At 47.9% G+C, this 22,230-nt stretch overlaps 1 protein-coding gene across 1 annotated transcript in view; it reads right to left on the reverse strand.

Annotated features, from left to right (window-relative positions):
- Window positions 1-22,230, reverse strand: part of ADGRD1 (adhesion G protein-coupled receptor D1) — a 109,984-nt gene that overhangs the window by 57,497 nt on the left and 30,257 nt on the right. The gene's annotated exons all lie outside the window — the stretch shown is intronic.

A 22,230-nucleotide genomic window follows, 5' to 3' on the forward strand; every position in this document is an offset into this window, starting at 1 on the left:
TGATGTTTAAAAAATTTAAATGCCAGTCAGGGAGAAGCAGAGCTCAGCGTGGCAGCTTTCCTTGTGTAAGCACCAATAGACAGAACTGAACTGATGATCTGTGTGAAAAGCTGCCTTAATGCTTAAGTGAAAGCATTTTTCATGTTCCTTAAAGCACAGCTCTATTCCAAAGAAAGAAGAGGTGAAAATATTAGTATTGTCTCTCAGTAAGTAGTCTCATTTACATAATTAGCAACATAGCAGTGAGAGAGGCGTGCTATGTCCTTACAGTTAAACAGTTACATCCATATGTAAAATTCTGTGTACAGAGCCATGTAAAGCTGCATGGAGGGATGGAGTGAGGGCAGAGCTGAGCCAGTGACACTGAGGCAAAGTCAGTCTACAAGCAGAATAATGCAATAGATTTTGTGATAATGCTGATACAAATCCAGGATAACTTTCCAAAACTGCTTAATGAAATAAGACTGTGGTACCTTTTGTTACGGTTGTTTTCTATTCTGTGCCTTTTTCTGCTACTCTGCATTATTACATTAAAAATGTGTTGCTTTTCTAAAACAAGAAGCAGACATGCCTCCTATGCACCCTTTGTTAATCTGCTCTGTTTTTCTTTAAAAACTCATGTGAAAGTATTCTCAAAGGAAAACAACTGGTCTGACTGCTGTAGGAAAAGCCATTTATAAAAGGACGCGTTCTCTGATCCAGCAGAAGCACAATGAAAGAAGCAAATGAACCTTCCTCTCCCCCATTTACCTGTGTTTTGACAAAGACAGATGTTTTCCCTTGCCACGCAGGCCTGCAGGCCCAGCAGAGAGCTCTGGGCAGCAAACACTGTCCAGGCAATGGCAGCAGCTGTGACAGGGACCAGGAGGCAGGCGTGGACCAGAATCCCTTAAAGGGATGCACACAGGAGAACCACTTTTAAAAATACTTTTCCTGTTAGGCAGAATTTCCACAATTCTCACTTTCCAAAACAGTGCCTGGACTTTTCCTCCTGCTGGCTTTTTATAATTATTGTAAGAAATGGAACATTTGCAGCAGACAGGAACCACAGAGGACAGTCAGCACTGCAGCTGTGATTCCCAGTCCCTGTCACTGAGGCAGGGAACTCAGGTGGGAAGGGAGAACCTGGGGCAGCTGAGCCCCAGCATCAGCAGCCAGGGCTGAGCCCACATGCACACTCCTGCATTTCTGCTTCCACCAAGCTCAGGGGGAATGAAACCCCCAGAATACAGAGATTTTCTGCCTGCTAATAATGAGCTCCAGCCACAGCAAGAAGTTGTGCAGAACTCAAAAGCAGCACCAAGCTCAAAAAGCCAGCAGCAATGGCAATTCTCACTGGCCCTCATTGATTCCAGTTGTACGCACTTCTCTGCCAAGCCAGAAATGAAATCTGAGTTAGCAAACATCTGCTTCCTGCAAGAGTGAAAGTCATAATTAAGAAGAATCAATCCATATTCACTCATATTTAGTATGGAGAAGGCTTTAGAGACCTTTCAGGCAATTTTTCACACAACAGGACATCGTGGTTATCCCAAGATACACTTCCAAGTGAAGAAGCAGTACGTATGACCTTTTCTAAACATATCTTTAAAAAGCACAAAGATGCCCTAATTTCCCTCCACAAAGACTGAACAGAATCCGAGCCCTCCTCTTTGAAGAGCACAAGGACTTTGACAGCCCGGAGCGGTGAAACATTAAAATTTCACTTACTCTGCATGATAATAAGAGGAATAATGAGCTGTTTATGGAATATTTGGGAACAGTGCATTCATCTTCTCTACAAAGGCTGCAACCCCCTGCCCTTCACCCCCAGGGACAGAGCTGCCTGCTGGGGACAGGAAACCCTGGGAGCAGGAGGGGTTGGATGGGGCCAAACCCTGCAGGCAGCAGGGACAGGGACAGGGGCAGGAGTGTCCCAGGAGCATCCTCGGAGCATCCTCGGAGCATCCTCGGAGCAGCGGTACCAGAGGGGCCAGGGATGCTCTGGGAACACTCCAGGGATGCTCCAGGGATGCTCTGATTGAGAGGAACAGCAGATTTGTCTTTCCAAACAAGCTCTGGGTCTGCTGGTGGACAAAACCAGCACTGGGTGGGAGATAAAAGAAACAACGGGAAGGATTCCACTGATTGATGAATGGAAAAAGATATTTTGCTTTTACAAATAAAGTTTAGGTTTGCTGGTAAACAAAATTGGACATTGAGAGATGAAAAAAACAATGGGGAAGAAAAACTCCTAGATTCTGTAAGAATTAAAAATTAAAAGGAGGGTTATACATTAGAAGAAAATCTTTGGTATCAGGTATTTTGGGAAGACTGTATCTGTCAGGTACCTCAGCCAAGGGGGAAAGAGAGAAGGGAAATGAAGCTGAAAATTGAGATAAAAAGGACGCTGGGTCCTCCAAAATTTGGAGGCATCCCAGGGGAATGCCCCATGGCCTTTCCCTCCATTCAAATAAAGCCAATAAAAGACTCCTCTGTCTCCTTTTTGGACATAAACCTCTGGTGTTTGTGGATTAATTTTCCTAACACAGGGATGCTCCAGGGCTGTTGGAACCCCCTTGGTCAACTTCAGTCAGAGTTTGGTCAGGTCTGAATATCACGCCTTGGAAAAACCCAAGTTTTTGCAGGATACTCAGCTGGTTTGTCCTCATCCCTCTGCAGGCTCATTCCCTTCCATACAGAGCAGCATGTTTGAAAGGGAGTTTTGAAGACATGATTTAATGAAAGCTTTAGGAGGAGTTTTAATAGTTCACATCAGGAACAGAGTGCCAGGCTTAATGGCGAAAATATTTACCGCTCAGTGGTTTGTTGTGGATATATTTTTTTAGGGCTGGATTTATATGTTAGCGTTTTCCATTCTCATTAAACCCCAGCTATGCGAGTGTCGGCTGTGAAAGCAGCGCCTCACGTTCTTTGTGAATTCCATGTGCAGCCTCTGTTCTGTACTGCCCCTTTCAGCCCTTCCATGCCCTGCTGATCTCCGGGACAATGGGAACACTGGGGTACCAATAATGACAGAGCACAATGGACATTCCGAGCGGTGCCACGGCTCACGACAATCCCCGCAGCACAGCCACGCCATAAGGCTGCTGCAACCAGGCTGGAAAACATTACAGAATCTTACGCTTGCTTAAGGACAAGATATTCGGGCCTGCTAGGTGAGATAGGGGAATGTTTACTTTGTGTGACCAAAAAGTCATTTGGATTCGGGACATTTGGTTTTATTCCCCAATTCGCTTCTCCCATGCGACTTTCCACAGGTTCTTTCCCGTCTCTCTGTCTCACTTCCCATCATTATACAGGAATTGAGTGGGTAATGGATTAAAGTAATGGGCACAATCTGTGTGCCCTGCTGGGACAGGGGAGCCCAGCCCCAGCTCCCACCTGAGCCCTCACCTGAGTGCCCACCCCAACTCCCACCTGAGCTGGGCATTTCCCAGAGAGCAAATCCAGGAGCCTGCCCGGATCCAGGGCTGTCCCCGAGCCCCCTGGGCTGTCCCTGAGCCCCCTGCCCGCATCCGGAGACACACACACACCCATCCCTCTGCTTCACCTGACCATTTCTAGCCAACAAAGTGAAAGTGAGCCAAAACCAGCCAGTTACCCCACAAACACGCATGTTTTCTTTGCTTTAATAAGTTACAGCTGCTGTGCTAAGCACAGTCAATAAATAAAGAGGAGCCACGCAAGGGGGACAGGAGTGGGGCTGAGCTGTACAGACACAGCCCAGCTGGGGCTGCTCTCCATCCTTATCCAGATATAAAAACTCTTCTCTGTAATGCCCCTCTAGACCTGGACAGACACAGCCCAGCTGGGGCTGCTCTCCATCCTCATCCACAGACAAAACCTCTCCTCTGTAATGCCCCAAGAGCTGCGAGGAGATGTAACACACCCTCTTGCAATAATATTGCCTAGATCTTAGCACCTCATTAAGATATTACAGTCTCCTGACCACATCTTTCAATGGTTTCCATTACTGCTTTTTTTAAAAATTTATTCTTTCTTTCCGTTGTGGGAAAAACCCTCTCTTGAGAACATTTACATTTTTTTCCTCCGATTTGAATCTGTTCTCCCATTCCTGTGTATTTGCCAAACATGAGTTGTCTTTTAGTCTGCTGCATGAATGGGGATGAAATTCGCACAAACTATTCCGTGTCATTTTTCATTCACAGGAAGCATCAGGGTGCCAGAACTATTTGATGTGTGCATCAACCGCATCCAACAAATTGAGAACCAGCCTGGAATTAGGCCTGGAGCATTAACTCCAGCTAGGAGGTTGAGCAATGCGAGACTGAGCCGCGGAGTTGATTTTTCAGATGAGGGAGCGGGAGTCAGGGAAGCTGCGTGCACATCCCTGACAGAGCAGGGCAGGGAGGTGAAAGAGAGGTGAGTGTTGGTGCAGCAGGGACAGGAACACAGCCAGGCTGCTCCTCCTGCAGTGCCCAGGGACACAGAGGTGAATGCTGATGGACAGAGATTGAGTGTTGGTGCAGCAGGGGCAGCACCTGTGCCCATCCCTCCCAGCACAGGGGGCTGCAGAGCTGCCAGGGCAGGGTGGGCTCCCAGCAGCACAGCAAACCACTGCTCTGGCAGGCTGGCATTGCCATTTGCAGCACTGGGCTTCTCCCGGGATAACCAGGATGAAAGTTTCAAAGGAGGAGCACATTCCACCTCTCAGTCTTTAGTCAGGTTGCAATAACACCAGGCTGTGCCCAGATGAAGGTTTGCATGAACATCCACCGAAGGAGGAGTGGGCAGGGGGGCACAGCAACCCCACCGTGCCACAGGGGGTGCAGGGATGGGGCAAAACCCCAAAACTCCCCATAGGAATGGCAGGGATGGGGCAAAACCCCAAAACTCCCCATAGGAATGGCAGGGATGGGGCAAACCCCAAAACCTCTCCATGGGGATGGCAGGGGTGGGGCAAACCCTAAAACCTCTCCACAGGAATGGGGCAAACCCCAAAGCTCTCCACAGGGATGGGCTGGTTCATCAGCCAGGTCTCAGGTGCCACACAGAGGCATCTCCTGCCATGAATTGTGAATATTCCTCCATTTCCCAGCTCCCAGCCCTGCTGGCCCGGGGCTGTTTCTCCAAGATCCCTGAAACGAGCGTGGGTCCCTCTGGAAATTGATCTAATGGTCTGAGGAATGTGCACAGCAGAGCTTTGCAGAGCCTCCCAACTCCCTTGTCTGTCAGCGAGTGCAACAGCTTTAGATGGGCAGAGAATGAGAAATTATTTGCTCCCTTCAATGGCAGCACTGCTGGGCTCCTCTCCTTTCCTGCCCTTCAGGGAAATGTCTCCTCATGGTAACCTGGGCTTTAAGGGAAATATCTCCTCATGGGTAACCTGGGCTTTAAGGGAAATGTCTCCTCATGGTAACCTGGGCTTTAAGCTCCTGGTCAGGCTTCAGTGGCCAGGAGTTACATAAAATAAACGAGTGTGGCATTCCTGTGAGCTCCTGGACACACCACCCTGTAAACCATCAGTGAATTTCCTTGTCTTGATTCTTCTTTAGGAAAAATGTATTACACAAGCAGTGGAAATGCTTTTAGATCTGACAGAACCATAATTGTGTGTAAACAGAAATGGCTGAGTGCACAATTCAGTTGACTGGGAAGATTCTGCAGACCACCAGAAAAGCTGCAGACCAAAAATCCCAACCCTTCAGCAGAGTGCTGTGTGCCAGGGGCTCTGCAGAGCCCAGAGGAGCTGCCCTGACTCCAGTGGCACAAGGCACAGCCATCAGGGCTGTCCACAGCAGGGCAGCCCAGGTTCAGGAACATAACATATGTTCATTTTCAGAAGCACAGTGCATCCCAGCATGGCAGAACTCTTCAGCATCATCTGGGTGAGAGCTCAGGGTGTTTTATGCCACAGAGGTTGAAGATTTCTTTCTTTTGCTAAACAGGCTATTTTGGGAAACATTCTTGCTGGTGCTCATGGGAATATTTCCAATGGGACAACACTTCCAATTAAGACCTCTTTATAAATAATAAGTGGCTGACAGCCCAGAAAATCAATGCATTATTTTAATAAAGAGATGATGGCTAGCTGGTCACAGAGTGATACACAACCCAAATAAGTCAAGAGATTCCTTCCAACCATGACTTACAGCTTAGGAACCTTTTTAGTACCCTCCTAACCAAAAATGGCACGTGCTGAGCATAGCTACCCTGTGCTCACACCATCCCTGCTCACCCAGAGGGACACAAAAGGTGCTTCATTGGAAATGCCAGGTCCTTTCCTGCACACATCAGAGGCGCCTGCACCAACTCTTGTGGTACATAATTCAAACTCAAGGATTTCTAGAACTGAAGGAAGGGGCAAAGCAGCGTTCCCCAGGGAAGGGTTTGGATTCTCTGCAGCACAGCCAAGCCCGGGGGCACCAAGGCAGTCCCTGGGAGCTTTTCCCTTTTTCCCTTTCTCCTGGAGCCCTGCCCTGCACACAGAGGGCTCTGCTGCACTCACAGCGCACAGAAACAGCCCCCAAAACTCACTGCTGGGCTCACAGCACTGCGGGACAGCCCAGGCATCCATCACCAGCCTAAAGCACCGAGTGACACTGCCCTGAGCATCAACACAAAGAAAAGAAATATCATTTAAAGGCAATCTTCTGCTTTATGGCCAGCCCCTCATGATGGTCTGCTCATGCTGCAGGGACTCAGAAAGCAGAAGAGGAGACAGAAAAAGAGGGAAATGCAGCAACAAAAAAGCCACTCCTTGCTCTGGGACAATAAGAAAAAATTGCTGGACGAAAGGGAAGGGACAGAGAGGAAAGCACAGCCATTCCTTGCTCTGGGACTGAAAATGCAGGAGAGGGGACAGAGAGGAAAGCACAGCCATTCCTTGCTCTGGGACTGAAAATGCAGCAAAGGGGACAGAGAGAGAGGAAAGCACAGCCATTCCTTGCTCTGGGACTCACACAAGGGGTCCCCCTCCTGTCTCAGGGCACTACAGAGAGAATGCCCAGGAATGAAAGAAAATAAAACTTTTGAAATCTCCAGTAAAACTTTCAAAAGTTTTATTTTCTTTCATTCCTTACCAAAATCCTGTCTGAAATGTTATTTACTAATCCGTTCTCCCTGCTGCCTCTTCAAACCGTGTTGTGCTCCCCTCTGGCGGTGCCCAGCACGTGCTGGGTTCATTTCCAGCAGGATGCACACAGCAGCTCAGGGAACCCTCCAAGCACTCCCCCCAGAAGCACAGTCAGGCCTCTTATTTCTTTTTTACACACTAATGCTTCATTTTTGCTTATTTCCCACCAGCAAAATATTGATCCAACCTGGCTTTTTCTGGAGATTTGTTCCTATGTCTCTTCCCGTTGTTTGCCTTGCCAAAATGCCCCGGTCCTTCCCACATCCTTCCCAGCAGAGCAGGAGGAGCAGCACAGCCCAAGGGCCACACCTGGTGAGGTGAGTCAGCTGTCCCTGGGCTATTTCACCCCTCGTGTCTCTGCTGGAAAAGCTCCTATTGACAATTGGCTCACTAAGGCAGCTCAGCATGAACTCTGGCATCATCTTTAATCTCTTTATGTCCCACTGGAGCCACAGGGAGCTCCAGGGTGGTTCAGCAGGGCTGAGCCTGGGCTGTACCATAAACCCTGTGTCTGCATGCATTTCCCTGCAGAAATCACTGAGTGATCAGAGAATTGTCCCCGAATTTTGAACAGAAGTACTGCAACATGTTCAAAACATTTTGTAGTTCCTCCTCCAGGTCACACTCCCTGGGTTTCCAGGCTCTAATTTAATGAAGAATATGTGAAATTGAGTCCTACCTGTCTGTTCCAAGGACAGGGAGGTGGTTCAGGTGGCTCAGCACAGCACAGGTAATGCTGCAGGGCCATTTATCACCCACAGCTCCAAGGACACACCTGGCATTTGTGTTTTCCACGTTTCCTGACCCAAACACAGCAGCCCCTCCTGCTCTGCCCAATTTTCCTCCCCCAGTGAAGGGGTTTGGTCCCTGATTTGGGTGCAGCAGGATCAGGTGCACCACATTCACCTGAGCCACAGATCGGCCCTGCTGGGGCAAAGCCTTCCCCAGGCTTGCATCAGGATAAAACACAAACACTGCTTTGGGGTTCCTTTGTTCTCTGCTGTATTTGGGGCTCTGGGTTTGTTTTTTTTTAATTTTAGCACCTGACAAAGCCTGAAGCCAGCAATGACATTTATTTATCTGTGTCCTAGTGATATAATGTTTCTAAAGATCTTGTTTTCATTTTATGAGATAAAGAGAGGGAAGGGAAACAGCTTTGCTTTGAGATGGTTTTTAGTATTTCAGCTTTTAACTTTGAGAACAACTTCAAGGCCAAACTGAGACACCTAAAATAGAGGGCCTCTAAAGAAAATGCTGACAGCCTATAAACTACAAAAGTTATGGAGAACCCCATAATAGTAATAATAATTTCTTTCATTTATATACAGTGATTTTTCTCCCAAAACATGCCTTAAACTGTAAGTCAAACAATCTCATCCGTGGCAGTAAAAAGGACTAAAATAACTTGTTCTGTAAACCCCAGTCCAGTTGCTCCTCGGGACTTTGAGGAAAATTGAGTTCAACCAAAGAGGAATTTTGTCCTGCTCACCTGGGCACTGCAGCATCTCCTGAGGGGGAACAGGGGGCTCCAGGTGAGATCAGGTGTCTGGGGACCCACAGGGTGAAGCCTCCTGAACTACTTGGACTAGATGAGCTCGTCTGGTCTTTGTTCCCCCATGAACTGGGCCCTCAACACAGCTCTCAAAGCACAATCTAATTGACTTTCCCACTCCTGAGTTTTATTTCATTAGGAGCACACATGGTTTTATGTGGGGCCCTTGGGGTGCCCAGCATGCCTCGGTTTCTTTGCCTCAAGCCACCCCCTGTGTCCATCACACAGATGGGCAAACTGAATTATCACTGACCATTTCCCTTCCTGAGATAATTCCCCACTCTGCTTTGTGTCTGATCCAAGTGCCCCAACTGCATTTAAACAGCTTGCCCCAAGTTACAGAAGGGGATTGTACCAGGAATGGGGTTTAGATATCAAAGGCTTGGTCAGTGTGAAATTATCTTTTCCTTTTGCCTTTGTGATCACAAGCACTCACTTTACACAGCTCACAAACACAGTGACCAAGGGAACCACAGAAGCCCTAACTGAGGGAGCATGGGGCAGTAAAACATGGGGTAAATACATGGAAATCAGCTTCTTATGCAAAGAGATCCATCTTAATAGTCACCCTTACAGAAAGCAGATTCACACATTCAGGACTGCTATTCTGAACAAAGGCAATTTATACTTTAATTCAGCAACAGCCCTAAAAACTGCAGTTAAACGAATGGAAACAAGAGAATTATGAGAGAGGAGCACCCACACCTTTGTTCCAGAGTTAGAGCAAAAGCAAAGAGCCTGTGAGGAGCTGCCTGCTGAGCATTTCCAAAGGGACGGAGCCCCTGAGGTGCCAGGGCAGCAGAACCTCCAGGTTTGTGAACAAAATTTCCCGGTGGCTCAGCCTGGTCCTGCTGGAAACTGGAGCAGCCAAGGGAAAAAGGCAGAGGGGCAGCAAGATGAACTCTACCAAAACCAGATAATTCCCAGCCTTTGTTCTTATTTTAGCCCGACAGCTCAGAAAGGGAGGCTCTCCTCCCAAATGCATGGTTTGCTCAGAGCCCTCTGGCTCCATCCTGGCCCTTTCAGCTCCCGGGGTCCTGCAGGGCTCGGATTCACCCAAACTGCCCAGCCCAGCCAGAATGCCACATGAAATCTCTCTGCACAGCTCTAGTGCAGCCCAAGCACACAGCCAGCTCTCTGCACTGCTGGCTAACAATATCTTCTGAATTTCACAGAAACACAGCGACTGTTTGGTTCAGTTTGAGCAAAGGTTTACATTGTTTTCATTTTTAGTAATTTTATTCCAATTTTGTACGCTCTTGCAGTGTCAGGACTGAAGAAATTGCCTTATTCCACAAAACCTTCAGGGGTTTCTGGAAGAAATTGCTTTAAACTTTACCCTTATAATTTAACTTGCTGGCCACATCTTTTGCTTGCCTTAGAGTTTTCTCCACATACATTTCTCTGTACCTCTCCCAGCTTTCCATAAACCACCATTTGTCTGTCAGCCTTTTCTCAGCCTTTTCTGCTCTCAGTGCTCTGATCATACAACATGATTTTCTCAGATTAAATACCTTGATTAAAACAGATATCTATTGTAGAGAGATCCTGTACAGCATTGAGGTTTCATTAAAATCGGGATTAATCACAAAGTTAAAGGCCAGATTTAAAAAAAAAAAAAATGGAAAGACAGAAAAAGAATTATATTTCCAGGACTGAAAAAGGACTGAAAATAACCAATTATTGTCAAGGCAGCAATTGCCTTGTCTGGTCGTTTTTCTGTGTGCAAGGGCAGCCCCGAGTGCTGCCAGGCAGGAAATGGGGAAGGGACCCTCAGAGGGTGGCCAGGTCCTGGAATCAATAATTCCACTCAGTCTGAGGACAAGACAAACCCCACTGTGAAAAGGCCACAGTGCTGAGGGTAATTCACAAATACCCAGCTCTGACTCCCCCAGTGTCAGCCTGAAGGTGCCAGCCCATCCTGGGGCTTGTCTGAAGCCATTCCAGATTACCCAAATGGCATCTCACCATTAATTATTTTTTAAAAATGTAGAATGTGAAATGAACATCTCTAATTTCCTATTTTAAAAAACAGCTCATTTTTCTCAATCAATCTGGATCATTCAGTCTCCTTGAAAAGGCAAATTACTGCTTGATTGTAGGGTAATTATTCTGGTGGAGATCACTTGAATGACTGCACTGTACTCTTTGACAGGCAGTCTCTGTTATTTGAACACTGATGTTATTTAATTAAAGGATGAAAAATATCTTGGGTGCTTCAGAACAAAAACTCACTGCCATGAATAAAAAATATGAGTGCAGAATTTATATTTTGAAAAATAAATTCTCTCCTCCCAGAAATGCTACATCTAAGGAAAAGTAATACAGAACTCATTAGCAAGAGCTCATTATGGGGACTGTGACTGATGCTCTGGGTTATTATAATCAGATTAGTATAATAATCTATTTAATCCAGCTCCATGACAGTTCTGTGCAGATTATTTTGAATACTTCAGCTGGCTGTGCTAAACCCACTGAAAAATTCTTCCAATTACACTGACTAGTGTTAACTTAAAAAGAAAATGTTTACTGTGTTAAAAATAACCCTTTCAGCATTCAGGAAAAAAATCCCTTTATTTATATTTATATTCTCATTCTTCACATTTTGAGTCATGTCTCAAGATCAACTAACGATGGCCTTATTGTGGTGCCAGTGATATAAATCCTGGGAGTTTATGCCAATACTTTTATTTGTCATAATTTATTGGAACTGACATTTTTTTGGACGCCGCTCTCACAATGACTTATGAGTTTAATTTGGTTTCATTTGTTTTGCTGTTTAAAATAAATTAAGACCAGGGCGTGGGGGATTTATTGTCCCTCACGACGCTTATTTACCGATGTTGTGCAATGTGAATTCACACGTAGGGGCTGTTCAGCTGTGCCACCTCGCCTTGCCCGGTGCTGACCTCCCTGGGACGGGTCAGGTCTGCCCTGGCAGCTGCTCCAGGCTGTGGGTTCAGCACAGGAACAAAGCTGATCACACACTGATGGGTTGGTGTGGCTGGGGGTGCTTGTGCAGGGCGAGGACCCCTCCAGCCCAGACACTGCAGTGGGGTGAATTCTTTTTGAAAAAAAATTCCAAAACACCCTCAAAACTTGACTACTGTAAGTATAACATGACATGCTTTTGTTGTGTTTAGGTCTGGAATAGTTCAGTTCAGCCAAAATCCAGATGTTGGGGTGTCGCAGACATCTTTTATGGAAAATCCTTTCCTTGGGATTTTTTCTCCTGAGAAGCTGAGAGGGCTCAGGAACAAAATGCAAACAATGATTATCTGCTGCTGTGGAATGCAACAGGTGCATCTGGGATTGGGCTCATGGGGTTGTTTCTAATTAATGGCCAATCACAGCCAGCTGGCTCGGACTCTTTGTCCGAGACACAAACCTTTGTTATCATTCTTTTTCTGTTCTTAGCTAACCTTCTGATGAAATCCTTTCTTCTATTCTTTTAGTATAGTTTTAATGTAATATATATCATAAAACAATAAATCAAGCCTTCTAGAACATGGAGTCAGATCCCCGTCTCTTCCTTCAGCATAAGGAACACCATCACATTGGGGTTTAGGAGCCCCTGGAGGAAAGGCTGCTGGCCCTTGGGAGCTCAGGGGTTAATGCACAGAAAGCAGGAACCTTGCTGGCAAGCACAGGTGCCCTGCAATCACACAGCTGCCAGGGCACAGCTTGTTCTGAGGGCTCAGCAAAAGAGGAGAGGCATGAAAGAGAAGGGTAATTTAAAAGGTTTTCTCTTTTTCTGTGGATAAATAAGGCTGATGACCATCCAGACAGAGAGAACGTCACCCCAATTAAATGAGCAAATATTAACAACCAGAACTGTTAGGGGACAGCGGTGACTTCAGGTGCTGTGTTAACAACCCCAGGTCAGGCACTCAGCCCTCCCAGCCAGGAATGAACTCCTCAAAGAGAACTGAGCTAAAGTTAAACCTCTGAATGACGGCCTGCAAAGCAGTGGCTGGCATGACAAGGCTCTGATGAAGCAAACACCGATGGCAGCAAGGAGATGCTGTTCTACAGTAACTCTGTGCCACTGCAGCAGAGCTGGCTATTGATTGAGGCTCTCACAGAGGAAACACAAAGCAATTGTGCTGCAGAACAGCAGAGCACCCCAGGGCCAGGGATGCAGACAGAAAAGGCTGTGGGGCCCCAGCACATCACCAGCAGCTGCACTTTGTTCTTTTAAATCATGCTTCAAAGCACTTTATGAATCCATCTCCAATATGGATCAGATAAAATCAACCTTAGGATAATGCTTTAAAAGAAACTGAATTTATCCATGGGAAGCAACAGGTCCAGTATAACTCCAGCATAATAAGGCTTCTTACCAGCTCTTCATTTCTGAAATAGCCTTCCAAGGAAGGCTCACACACCTTTCCCTCGTCTGGGGGTCACCCTGTCCGACAGCCTGCTGTTCTCAGCGCCTGACAGTGGCTGATTCACTCTGCCTGCTTTATCCCACCAAGTCCTGCATTACTTTACTCCTCCATAACCACTTCATCTTCACCCTTTTCTTCGTGCGTTTGGTAAACAGCAAACCTTGAACTTCCTCACAGGTGCCTTGGAACACCTTAGACCTGCCTGGCAGTGCTGAGAGGACATTAAATACCCTGATTGCCTCTGAAGGAAGGAAGGAAAGCAGGACCCAGCTGCTGGAGAGGCTGGGAAAGGAGAGGGCATTGGGAGCTGCTGACACCTGAAACTCCAGACAGAAATACGGGCACTGCTCAGTGCTAATGCATTCAGCTGCTGGCCTCTGCATATATTTCTCTTTATTGTGTTGCTTTTCACAGAGTTTTGGCCTTGTACAGTTGCTGCACCCTACTGGGTCTTATTTTGCATTCTATTATTCCTCCAGTCCTATCCATCTCATAATTTCATACAGATGGCATTGAAGAGGTTGATTCATCTTGCAGTTTATCAACCCAGCGCTCACCTAGCAGCAGGGATTGATTACAACACCCCATTTCTCCTAAATTCCCTTGCTAACCCAGGTATTGCCCTGGATCTGTCCCCACAGACCTGCCTGCTGTGTCTGCCAAGCACACAGACAGCAAACGCTCAGCTCCTTCCCTCTGCAGGTGTGCAAGGAGCTCCTGCTTGCTGTGAAATGTGGTGCCAAACAGAAAAGAAAGGTGTTGGTGCTGCTGTGAGCCAGCACTCAGAGGGGCAAGCTCAGGCTGCAGGGTGGGCACTGTGCTGGGCAGAGCCAGCAGCAGCACCCAATGCATCCCCTCACCATTTCCCCCTGCAGACAGAGCTCTGTGCTCTGTGCTGTGCCAGGGCCAAGTCTGGCTCACATTGATCCAGGCCAGATCTGGCATGCAGCTCAGAAATGGAACCTGGCTTTCATGGACAGAGCAGCAGGAAGGAGAATGCAAATAACTGATTCTGGCTTCTCAAACTGCACACCAAACTCCATGGGCACGCTGTCCCAGGTGAGCTAAAGTGTCATGAAAACCCTTTGCTAAACTCCTGCAGAACAAAGGGAGCAGCCTGGGAAGAGCAGGGAGCAGCTGGGAGGAGCAGAGACTGACTCCTTCACCCCAGGGCTGAGTGAGGATCTGACACCTTCACCTGCAGGTATTCCCAATTCTGCCCCAATTCCCACAGCCCCATTCACTCACCCCAGAGCTCAGTGAGGATCTGACACCTTCACCTGCAGGTATTCCCAATTCTGCCCCAATTCCCACAGCCCCAGAGCTCAGTGAGGATCTGACACCTTCACCTGCAGGTATTCCCAATTCTGCCCCAATTCCCACAGCCCCATTCACTCACCCCAGGGCTGAGTGAGGATCTGACACCTTCACCTGCAGATATTCCCAATTCTGCCCCAATTCCCACAGCCCCATTCACTCACCCCAGAGCTCAGTGGGGATCTGACACCTTCACCTGCAGGTATTCCCAATTCTGCCCCAATTCCCACAGCCCCATTCACTCACCCCAGAGCTGAGTGAGGATCTGACACCTTCACCTGCAGATATTCCCAATTCTGCCCCAATTCCCACAGCCCCTCTCCCAGGGCTGGGGGCTCCCCCAGAGCTGGTCCCCCCACGATGGAGCCCTGCAGGAGATGCAGCCAGGCCCCCCTGTTCAAGCAGCTCCTGTTAGCCCATGGAGCCAGGGCTGGTGCCTGGGGTCTGTGCCACAGCCTGGGTTATTATACCCTGTTAAATTCCAGGGCTTGGCCTGGAACGAGGGAAATGATGGATGCCCTGCTGTCTGCAGGTGAACAGAGCGCTGTGGATATATCAGTATATTACACAAACTGCCACCTCTTTGGCAGCTGGGTTAAGGAAACCCAGGCAATAAAAAACGAGGTGGGAGCAGGGCCAGGGAGAAGCTCATGAGGAGGTGCAGAGCTGCCTTTCTGTGACATCCCAGCTGCATTTCCTTCTCATGGGAAGTGAAGAGTCCTCTCTCATTACAAGGGCTGGAAAAGACAAAATTGGCCCAGAAGAGTTGCCCTGATTGTTTTTCTTCCTGGCCTGAAGGATGAACAATACAAGATGAACAAACAAAGAAGCAACAGATGTTTCAGTGCCCTCTTGGAAAGTCAGGACATTCACAAACCCTGAGAGACTAAATCAGAACTGCAGCCCTGTGACTCATCTCCCACACCATAACCCAGGCTCATGCTCCCTCTTATTTCCCCAGCTTGGTGTTTAAGTGCTCACCTCCCCTGTCCTTCTTAAACCAATTAAAAAAACCTTACAGACTTCATTGCCATCCCACATTCAGCCAGGAGCCCCTGGGGACTGAACATCCTGGAAACAAACTGGAAATCTGAAATTCTCTGTACCTTGAGATGATCTCTCGGTACAATTCCAACCACTGGAAAACAAAGAACAATATGGAATGGCAATTGTTTCAAATTCCTTCATTACCAAGGGCCCTTTTTTCCCCAGATGTTCCAGTCCAGGCTGGCTGCATTTCCTGCACAGCACTGCAGAATCTGGCTCCGGCCACCACGGGTGGTCTGAGACACTTGTAAAAGAGGCAGGATTGTGTCACCCTGAAAAGTGCTTTGTTTTACAGGCTCACCCCGAGCAACCTCTTTGCAGAACAAGCTGGGAATATCCAATTCTCATGCAACCCCTCCATGCTGAAGTCCATATAAGCTCAGGAGACATATCTGCCGACAGGGGACAGAAAAGCTTTCACTCTCTGCTCACAAAGCAGAGCAGGCTCTGCAGCTCGGCTGTGCCCCTGGGCCGATTTTCACTCCTGGCCCATCCAGAGCTGCACATTCAGCAGGATCAGTGATGCTGGGCTGTGTTTAGTTTGTTTAACACCCATTTCAGTGATAACAGAGACCATCTCCTGGTGCTCCCACCCAGGCACAGCCCTGCTCAGGCACTGCCTCACATTTGCTCCAGGGCTGCAGCTTCTGTGGCTGGCACAAGCAGGACAGAATGAACCTGGAAAATCCTTACACATACTGCACCAGAGGAATGCAGGGCAAGGACTGAATCACAAACCAGAGTGACTCTAAATGAAATAACACAGCAGGCTGCGATGGCTGTTTGATATGGCCGTTCAGGATCTGACCCCCAAGGCTGGCACAGGGACAGGGGGTTCCTGCCTTGCCTGGAGCTTTGCAGGGGTATCCCAGGTGGGGACAGCATCCTCCTGCTCTCCCAGCTGCTCCTCCCTGCCTGGAGCCCAGCAGACCTGGTCACCTCCCCACAGGGCAGGCAAGGAACCCGTGTCCCCGTCCTCTGTGACATCTGAAAGCCATCATTTCCCTGCCAGCCCTGCAGGAACGCTTCCCACAGGAATAGGGAATGTTATGAGGGTTATAAACAGTTACTGGCACTCCAACGTGCTATCACTGCGGTATGAATTACTGCTGTGTGTCAGCAGGGCAGCCAGGGCAGCAGCCAGAGCCATCCCTGCCCTGCAGGGCTCTGTGGGCTCCCTGGGACCCCACCTCGGGTCCTGCCCAGCAGGGACAGACCCACAGAGGGGCAGAGCCCCACGCTGCAGCCGCGTCCTGCTCACAGCACAGCTGCACACAGGGCTTTGGGCGCTTTTGTCCTTCTGCCAATGCGATTTGCAGTGTAACACCAATTTTCATCAATAGAGAACAGAGCTGCACTTCTGCCACACTCTCAAATTAAATAGAGTACACTAGAATACACTCATCTATATTTAGCTCCCAAAATATAAGCTACTTACACTCTCATCAGACCATATGTTTAAGCTGCACAGTTTTTTTTTCCCCATGTGCTCTGAAATTTACCCTTATTTTTAGCTTATGTTTTCTTGGGGTTGGCAGACGTTCTGTCACAGGAGATGTTGTGTACAAAACGTGAAATATTAAATATTGCTCTCTGTGTGCTGTCCTGCAGAGCCCTCAGCTGAACGTGGCTGAGCCACCTCCCAACCAGCTCAGCAGGAGCACAGGGACGGGACAATGGGACAGAGAGGGGACAATGGGACAGACAAATGGCACTGACACAGGGAGGGGACAATGGGACAGAGAGGGGACAATGGGACAGAGAAATGGCACTGGCACAGGGAGGGGACAATGGGACAGAGAGGGGACAATGGGACAGAGAAATGGCACTGGCACAGGGAGGGGACAATGGGACAGAGAAATGGCACTGGCACAGGGAGGTGGGACAGACACAGAGAGATGGCACTGTCACAGAGAAGTGGCACTGACACAGAGGACACAGGGAGGTGGCATTGACACAGAGAGGGGACACTGGCACAGAGAGATGGCACTGGCACAGGGAGGGGACACACAGAGGGGACGCTGACACAGGGAGGTGGCACAGGAGGTGGCACTGGGAGCACTTGGGATGCATCAGGGAGCCAGAGGTGCTCTTTGTGCCTGGTGAGGAGGCTGCCCAGATGAGATATGGAGATTGATATTTGCAATGACAGGAGCTTGGATGAGTTGCTGAGGAAAAGCTGCCCCATTTTGGATTTTCTGTAGTGTGCAGTTTTCTAAGCCTAAGGAATGCATTTAGAAAGATAGAGAAAAAGTTAAAAGGGAATGATACTATAAAAGCCCTTTATTTTCCCCATATTCCTTCCTGCATGACTGAACTGGGTTTTATATGTTTTGATGATACCACAAATGTGACATTTCAGCCGAGAGCTATAGAGCCCTGAAAATAAAAATGTGTCCTGGAAGCGCTGATGGATCTCTGACAGGGCTGGAGCTCCCAAACTAATGGGAAATGATGACAAGCCCTGCACACAGAATGAATGGGCTCAGCCTGAGCTGCAGCCTGTCTCACTGGCCTGGCACTGCTGCGGCCTGTGCAGTGATTGTCTGCCTTTAAACGTTTGATCACTATATGTAATCCAGTAAATCTCCAAGTGTTTCAACACATCTGCAGTGCAGACAGAGTCAGGCAATTATGTATAAAACATCCAAAATATAGTAGACACCTAGGAAAAAAAGGTCACAGCTTCCTTTTTGGAGTGTGCCTTCCAGGAACAGTCTTCTCTAACCACTTAAAATTTGCTGCTCTGGTAGATATTCTTGCCAGTGCATTTGTTTTCTGCTGGCTAGTTGATAGTTGCAGGAAGAAAACTCAGAATCTTTTTTTTTCTGAAGTGGAAGAATATTTATGTGTGATTCTGGGATTTTTTTAGACAATATATACTGAGTTCTAACTTTCCTCAAGAGAAAGGCAGAGAACGAGCTCAAATATGTAAATCTACTTCTGGGATATACAAACTACACAAATAGAGAGAAGTAAGAAGCTAATCACTCTGCAGCCTATGAAGAATCAAAATATACAATATAGAAATATACTACATACTGAAGTTATGCTTTTGTTCCCTTGGGTAGAGAATTTACCACAATAAAGCACTAAGTCTCTGCAAATTCTTCATAAATTTTTTATGGGAAATTCTTCTATCATTCCTCAGGTTTTATGTTCACAGGACATATTTGGGTCTGATGTTTGTGTGGTTCACTGTGAAATACATTATTTAAAGTGACATCACGTACTTCAAGGTGGTTAGATAAGCGTAAGGTCACTTGTTCCTTAAAATAATGATCAATGTTAATAATAACACAGCTCCTTGGTGGCAGCGCAGGAGGACTCAGACTGCAGGCAGGACCAAGAAAGGGAACATTTCAGCCACTCGTCAAACAACTCCAACAGTCAAAGCTTCAAGGCTTTGGTGTGTCCCTCTGGAATAATGCCCCCATTGTGGTGCATTGTCCCTGCCCTGCTCTCCAGGCTTGCAGCAGCTGCATTTTGGGAAGTTTGGGGCATTTTGGAAGTGCAATCACCTGGGAATGTCCTGTTAGTGCAAACTGGCACCATTTCACTCACCCTGTGAGCTCTGCTGGCTGAGTCCGTGTGAGAACCTGGTCCCACAAAGCTTGAGCCCTTTTCTATAACGATGGAGCCCATTTCTATAACGATGGAGCCCATTTCTATAGTGATAGAGTTCATTTCTATAACTATGGAGCCCATCTCTATATGATGCTTTCTCCCCACTTTGAGCAAGAGCAAACAAAAGCCTTTGACTAGGAAATAGATCATGTCAATACTAATACAAAGAGTTTCATGTATCAAAACCAATGGAAATCAGGACTCCAACGCTGAATAATTCTGGGGGAAAAGTTCTGTATGACTCACAAAACAACCATTGCACAGAAGGTGAAACTGAGAAATCAGAGGTTAGAAGAAAAACTCAATACTGTTCTAGCTTTTTAATTACTTGGAGTGCAAATGAATAGCATTACACTGCAAAGCCGACTTTCTTGATAAAGAAAAATCAATCCACTTCTGAAAGCCTTTAAGTAATACTCCTAAAAAATTACCATATGCCTGCCAGATGCAAAAATCAAGAAAACTTATTTTTAGGTCAAGGTGGAAAAATCCACAAAGAAACAAACAAAAAAGCTTTCTCCCAAATCTGCCATTCCAAATCTTTTTGAAGGTAGAATTGGCATCCCTAAGGACAAATGGGAATCAGTAAGATTCCACCAGTGTGGCTGACTAATTGCAAAATCACTCAGGAAAACCAAATTCCCTGGTGTGTCTGGTGCTTTCTCCAATGTTATTCTTTTGCTGGCTATTCAGGCCGTATTTGATGTCAATTATCATAGCAGACAGAAACAAGGAATGAGGAATACAGACAGCACTGGCTCCTGGAGCTCTCGCTATTGAAATTATTTAAAACATCCTCAGGCAAATAAGAATTCTGCTGCAGAAAGTGCTGACAAGGAGCAGCACAACCCACACACAGTTCGCGGTGAGCCCATCTCGAGTGCCACGGGATATTTTTCCCTTGCAGGTTGGTTAATTAGCTATCTCCTTGGGCAGTCAGTTCATGCATTGCCTGCCTGAGGGAGCAGGGAGGAGCGGCTGCAGTGCCCTGTGGGCATGGGGAGCTCGGCCTGGGGCTGAGTGCCAGCCCTGTGGGCAGCAGTGCAGGGCTGGCAGCAGTGCAGAGGAAGGAGCAATGCAGGGCTGGCAGCAGTGCAGGGCTGGCAGCAGTGCAGAGGAAGGAGCAATGCAGCACTGGCAGCAGTGCAGGGCAGGCAGCAGTGCAGGGGTGGCAGCAATGCAGAACTGGCAGCAGTGCACAGGAGTGAGCAATGCAGTGCAGGGACCATGCAGCACTGCAGAGCTGGCAGCAATGCAGAGAAAGGAGCAATGCAGCACTGGCAGCAGTGCACAGGAGTGAGCAATGCAGAGCTGGCAGCAATGCAGGGATGACAGCAATGCAGAGGAAGGAGTAGTGCAGTACTGGCAGCAATGCAGAGAAAGGAGCAATGCAGGGGTGGCAGCAACGCAGCACTGGCAGCAATGCAGCGCTGGCTCATCTCCTCCAAGGCAGCTCCTCCCTGCCGTGCAGCAATGTGCTCTGAGCCAGCCCGTGCTGCCCCTGCAGAACGCCACTCCTCTTTTTGTGTCAAAAAGGGAGAATCCCTCCTCAGCAGCTGCACATTTCCTGCCAGAACAACAACCCAACCCCTCCTGGCTGTAAATGGCATTATCCACCAGGAGAGCAGTTCCAGGGCCTGGGGAACGGGCAGTGGGGAGGGAACAAACCCCAAACGTGCCCTCTCCTCCTCTCTAAAGTGTGAGTGCTCTGCCCTCCTGACTCAATGGAGAATTCCTTATAGCAAGGACTTCACTTGTGTAACACGGTGCCAAACTTTGCATTGATTTTAAAATAATGACCTGGATTATTATTGTTTCTTTTTGCTTAATTGGTACATTCTGCAAGAGCCAGTTTCAATTGCATTTTAGTCCAGTTCTCTCTGTCAAAGTCCATCCACTGAAAAATTCTACCTGTGTTCTGCAGATGAGGGCAAGATTCATTGTTTTTCCTCAATCAATATATAAATTAGCCAACACTTAGCTTGCCATAAAAATTAATTGGCTCCACATTGATTTGCCTCTCTCAGGGTAGCACCAGCATTTGTGTACCAACGGGAATTGCTTCTTCCCTTGTTTTATTTTCTTATCAGCAATGCTGTTAAACAAACCCCAGGTGTGTCCTGGCCACGAGCAAGAGAGAGAAGAGGAAGGGATTTGGGTGAGCTTTCAGGCAGAATCCCACTGCCCCATTCAGAGCTCAGAGAGAAGGGACAAGTGAGGAGAGGCTGAGCTTGAGGAGAGGGTCTGAGGTGCCTGCAGGGCAGCATCCCCCAATGCTGACATGTTCCTGCAGCTCCTGTCCTCCCCAGGGACAGCAGAGGGACTGGGAGAGACAGGGAAAGAGTGGGAAAGGGGAATGGGAGAGACAGGAACAGGGCAGGAGAGGGCACCAGGAGCAGGAGAGGGACTGGGAGCAGCAGCTGCTGAAGGAAGGAGCTGATAATAATCAAGAGGAGAAGATGCTACAGGAAGGGAGGAAGGAGTTGATGATGATGGAGAGGAGAGGCTGATAGAGGAAGGAGCTGATAATCAAGAGGAGAAGATCCTAGAGGAAGGAAGGGGCTGGTAATCCAGAGGAGAAGCTCATGATGGAGAGGAGAAGATGCTAAAGGAAGGAGATACAACTGGGAGAAGCTACTGAAGGAAGGAAAGAGCTGGTAATGGAGAGGAGAGGCTGCTGAAGGAAGGAGCTGATATTGGAGAGCAGGGGCTGCTGAAGGAAGGGGTTGATGGTGATGCAGAGGAGAAGATGCCAAAGGAAGGAGCTGATATCGGAGAGCAGGGGCTGCTGAGGCCTCCCTGGTGGAGGGAAGGCCCCAGCAGGCCCTGGTGGGGAGCCCTCACTGCACAAAGGGACAGAGCAGAGGCAGCTCCCCACAGAGGAGAGGAGCAGCTGCTTGAGGATGCAGTGTGAGAGCATGGCAGCAAAGATGAGCACCCCTCGGTTCCCCCAGCACTGTGTTTGTTAAAATGGACCAGCACTGGCATGGAACAATGCTAAATTAGTCCTGACTCGCAGTATCTCAGTAAAACATGCCTTTTTTCGCAGAACCAAACAATTCCTCAAAGTGGCACTGCCCCAAACTGTACTTGAGGGAAAAGCAGCTGCATTAAGAATTCCCAATTTGCATCTAATCTTCACGAGAGGATTCTCACAGAGGCAGCAGCAGCCAGGAGCTCATAACTCTCCAAAC

The sequence above is a fragment of the Zonotrichia leucophrys genome, chromosome 15 (assembly GCF_028769735.1).
Source record: "Zonotrichia leucophrys gambelii isolate GWCS_2022_RI chromosome 15, RI_Zleu_2.0, whole genome shotgun sequence".
Classification (NCBI taxonomy): Eukaryota; Metazoa; Chordata; class Aves; order Passeriformes; family Passerellidae; genus Zonotrichia; species Zonotrichia leucophrys.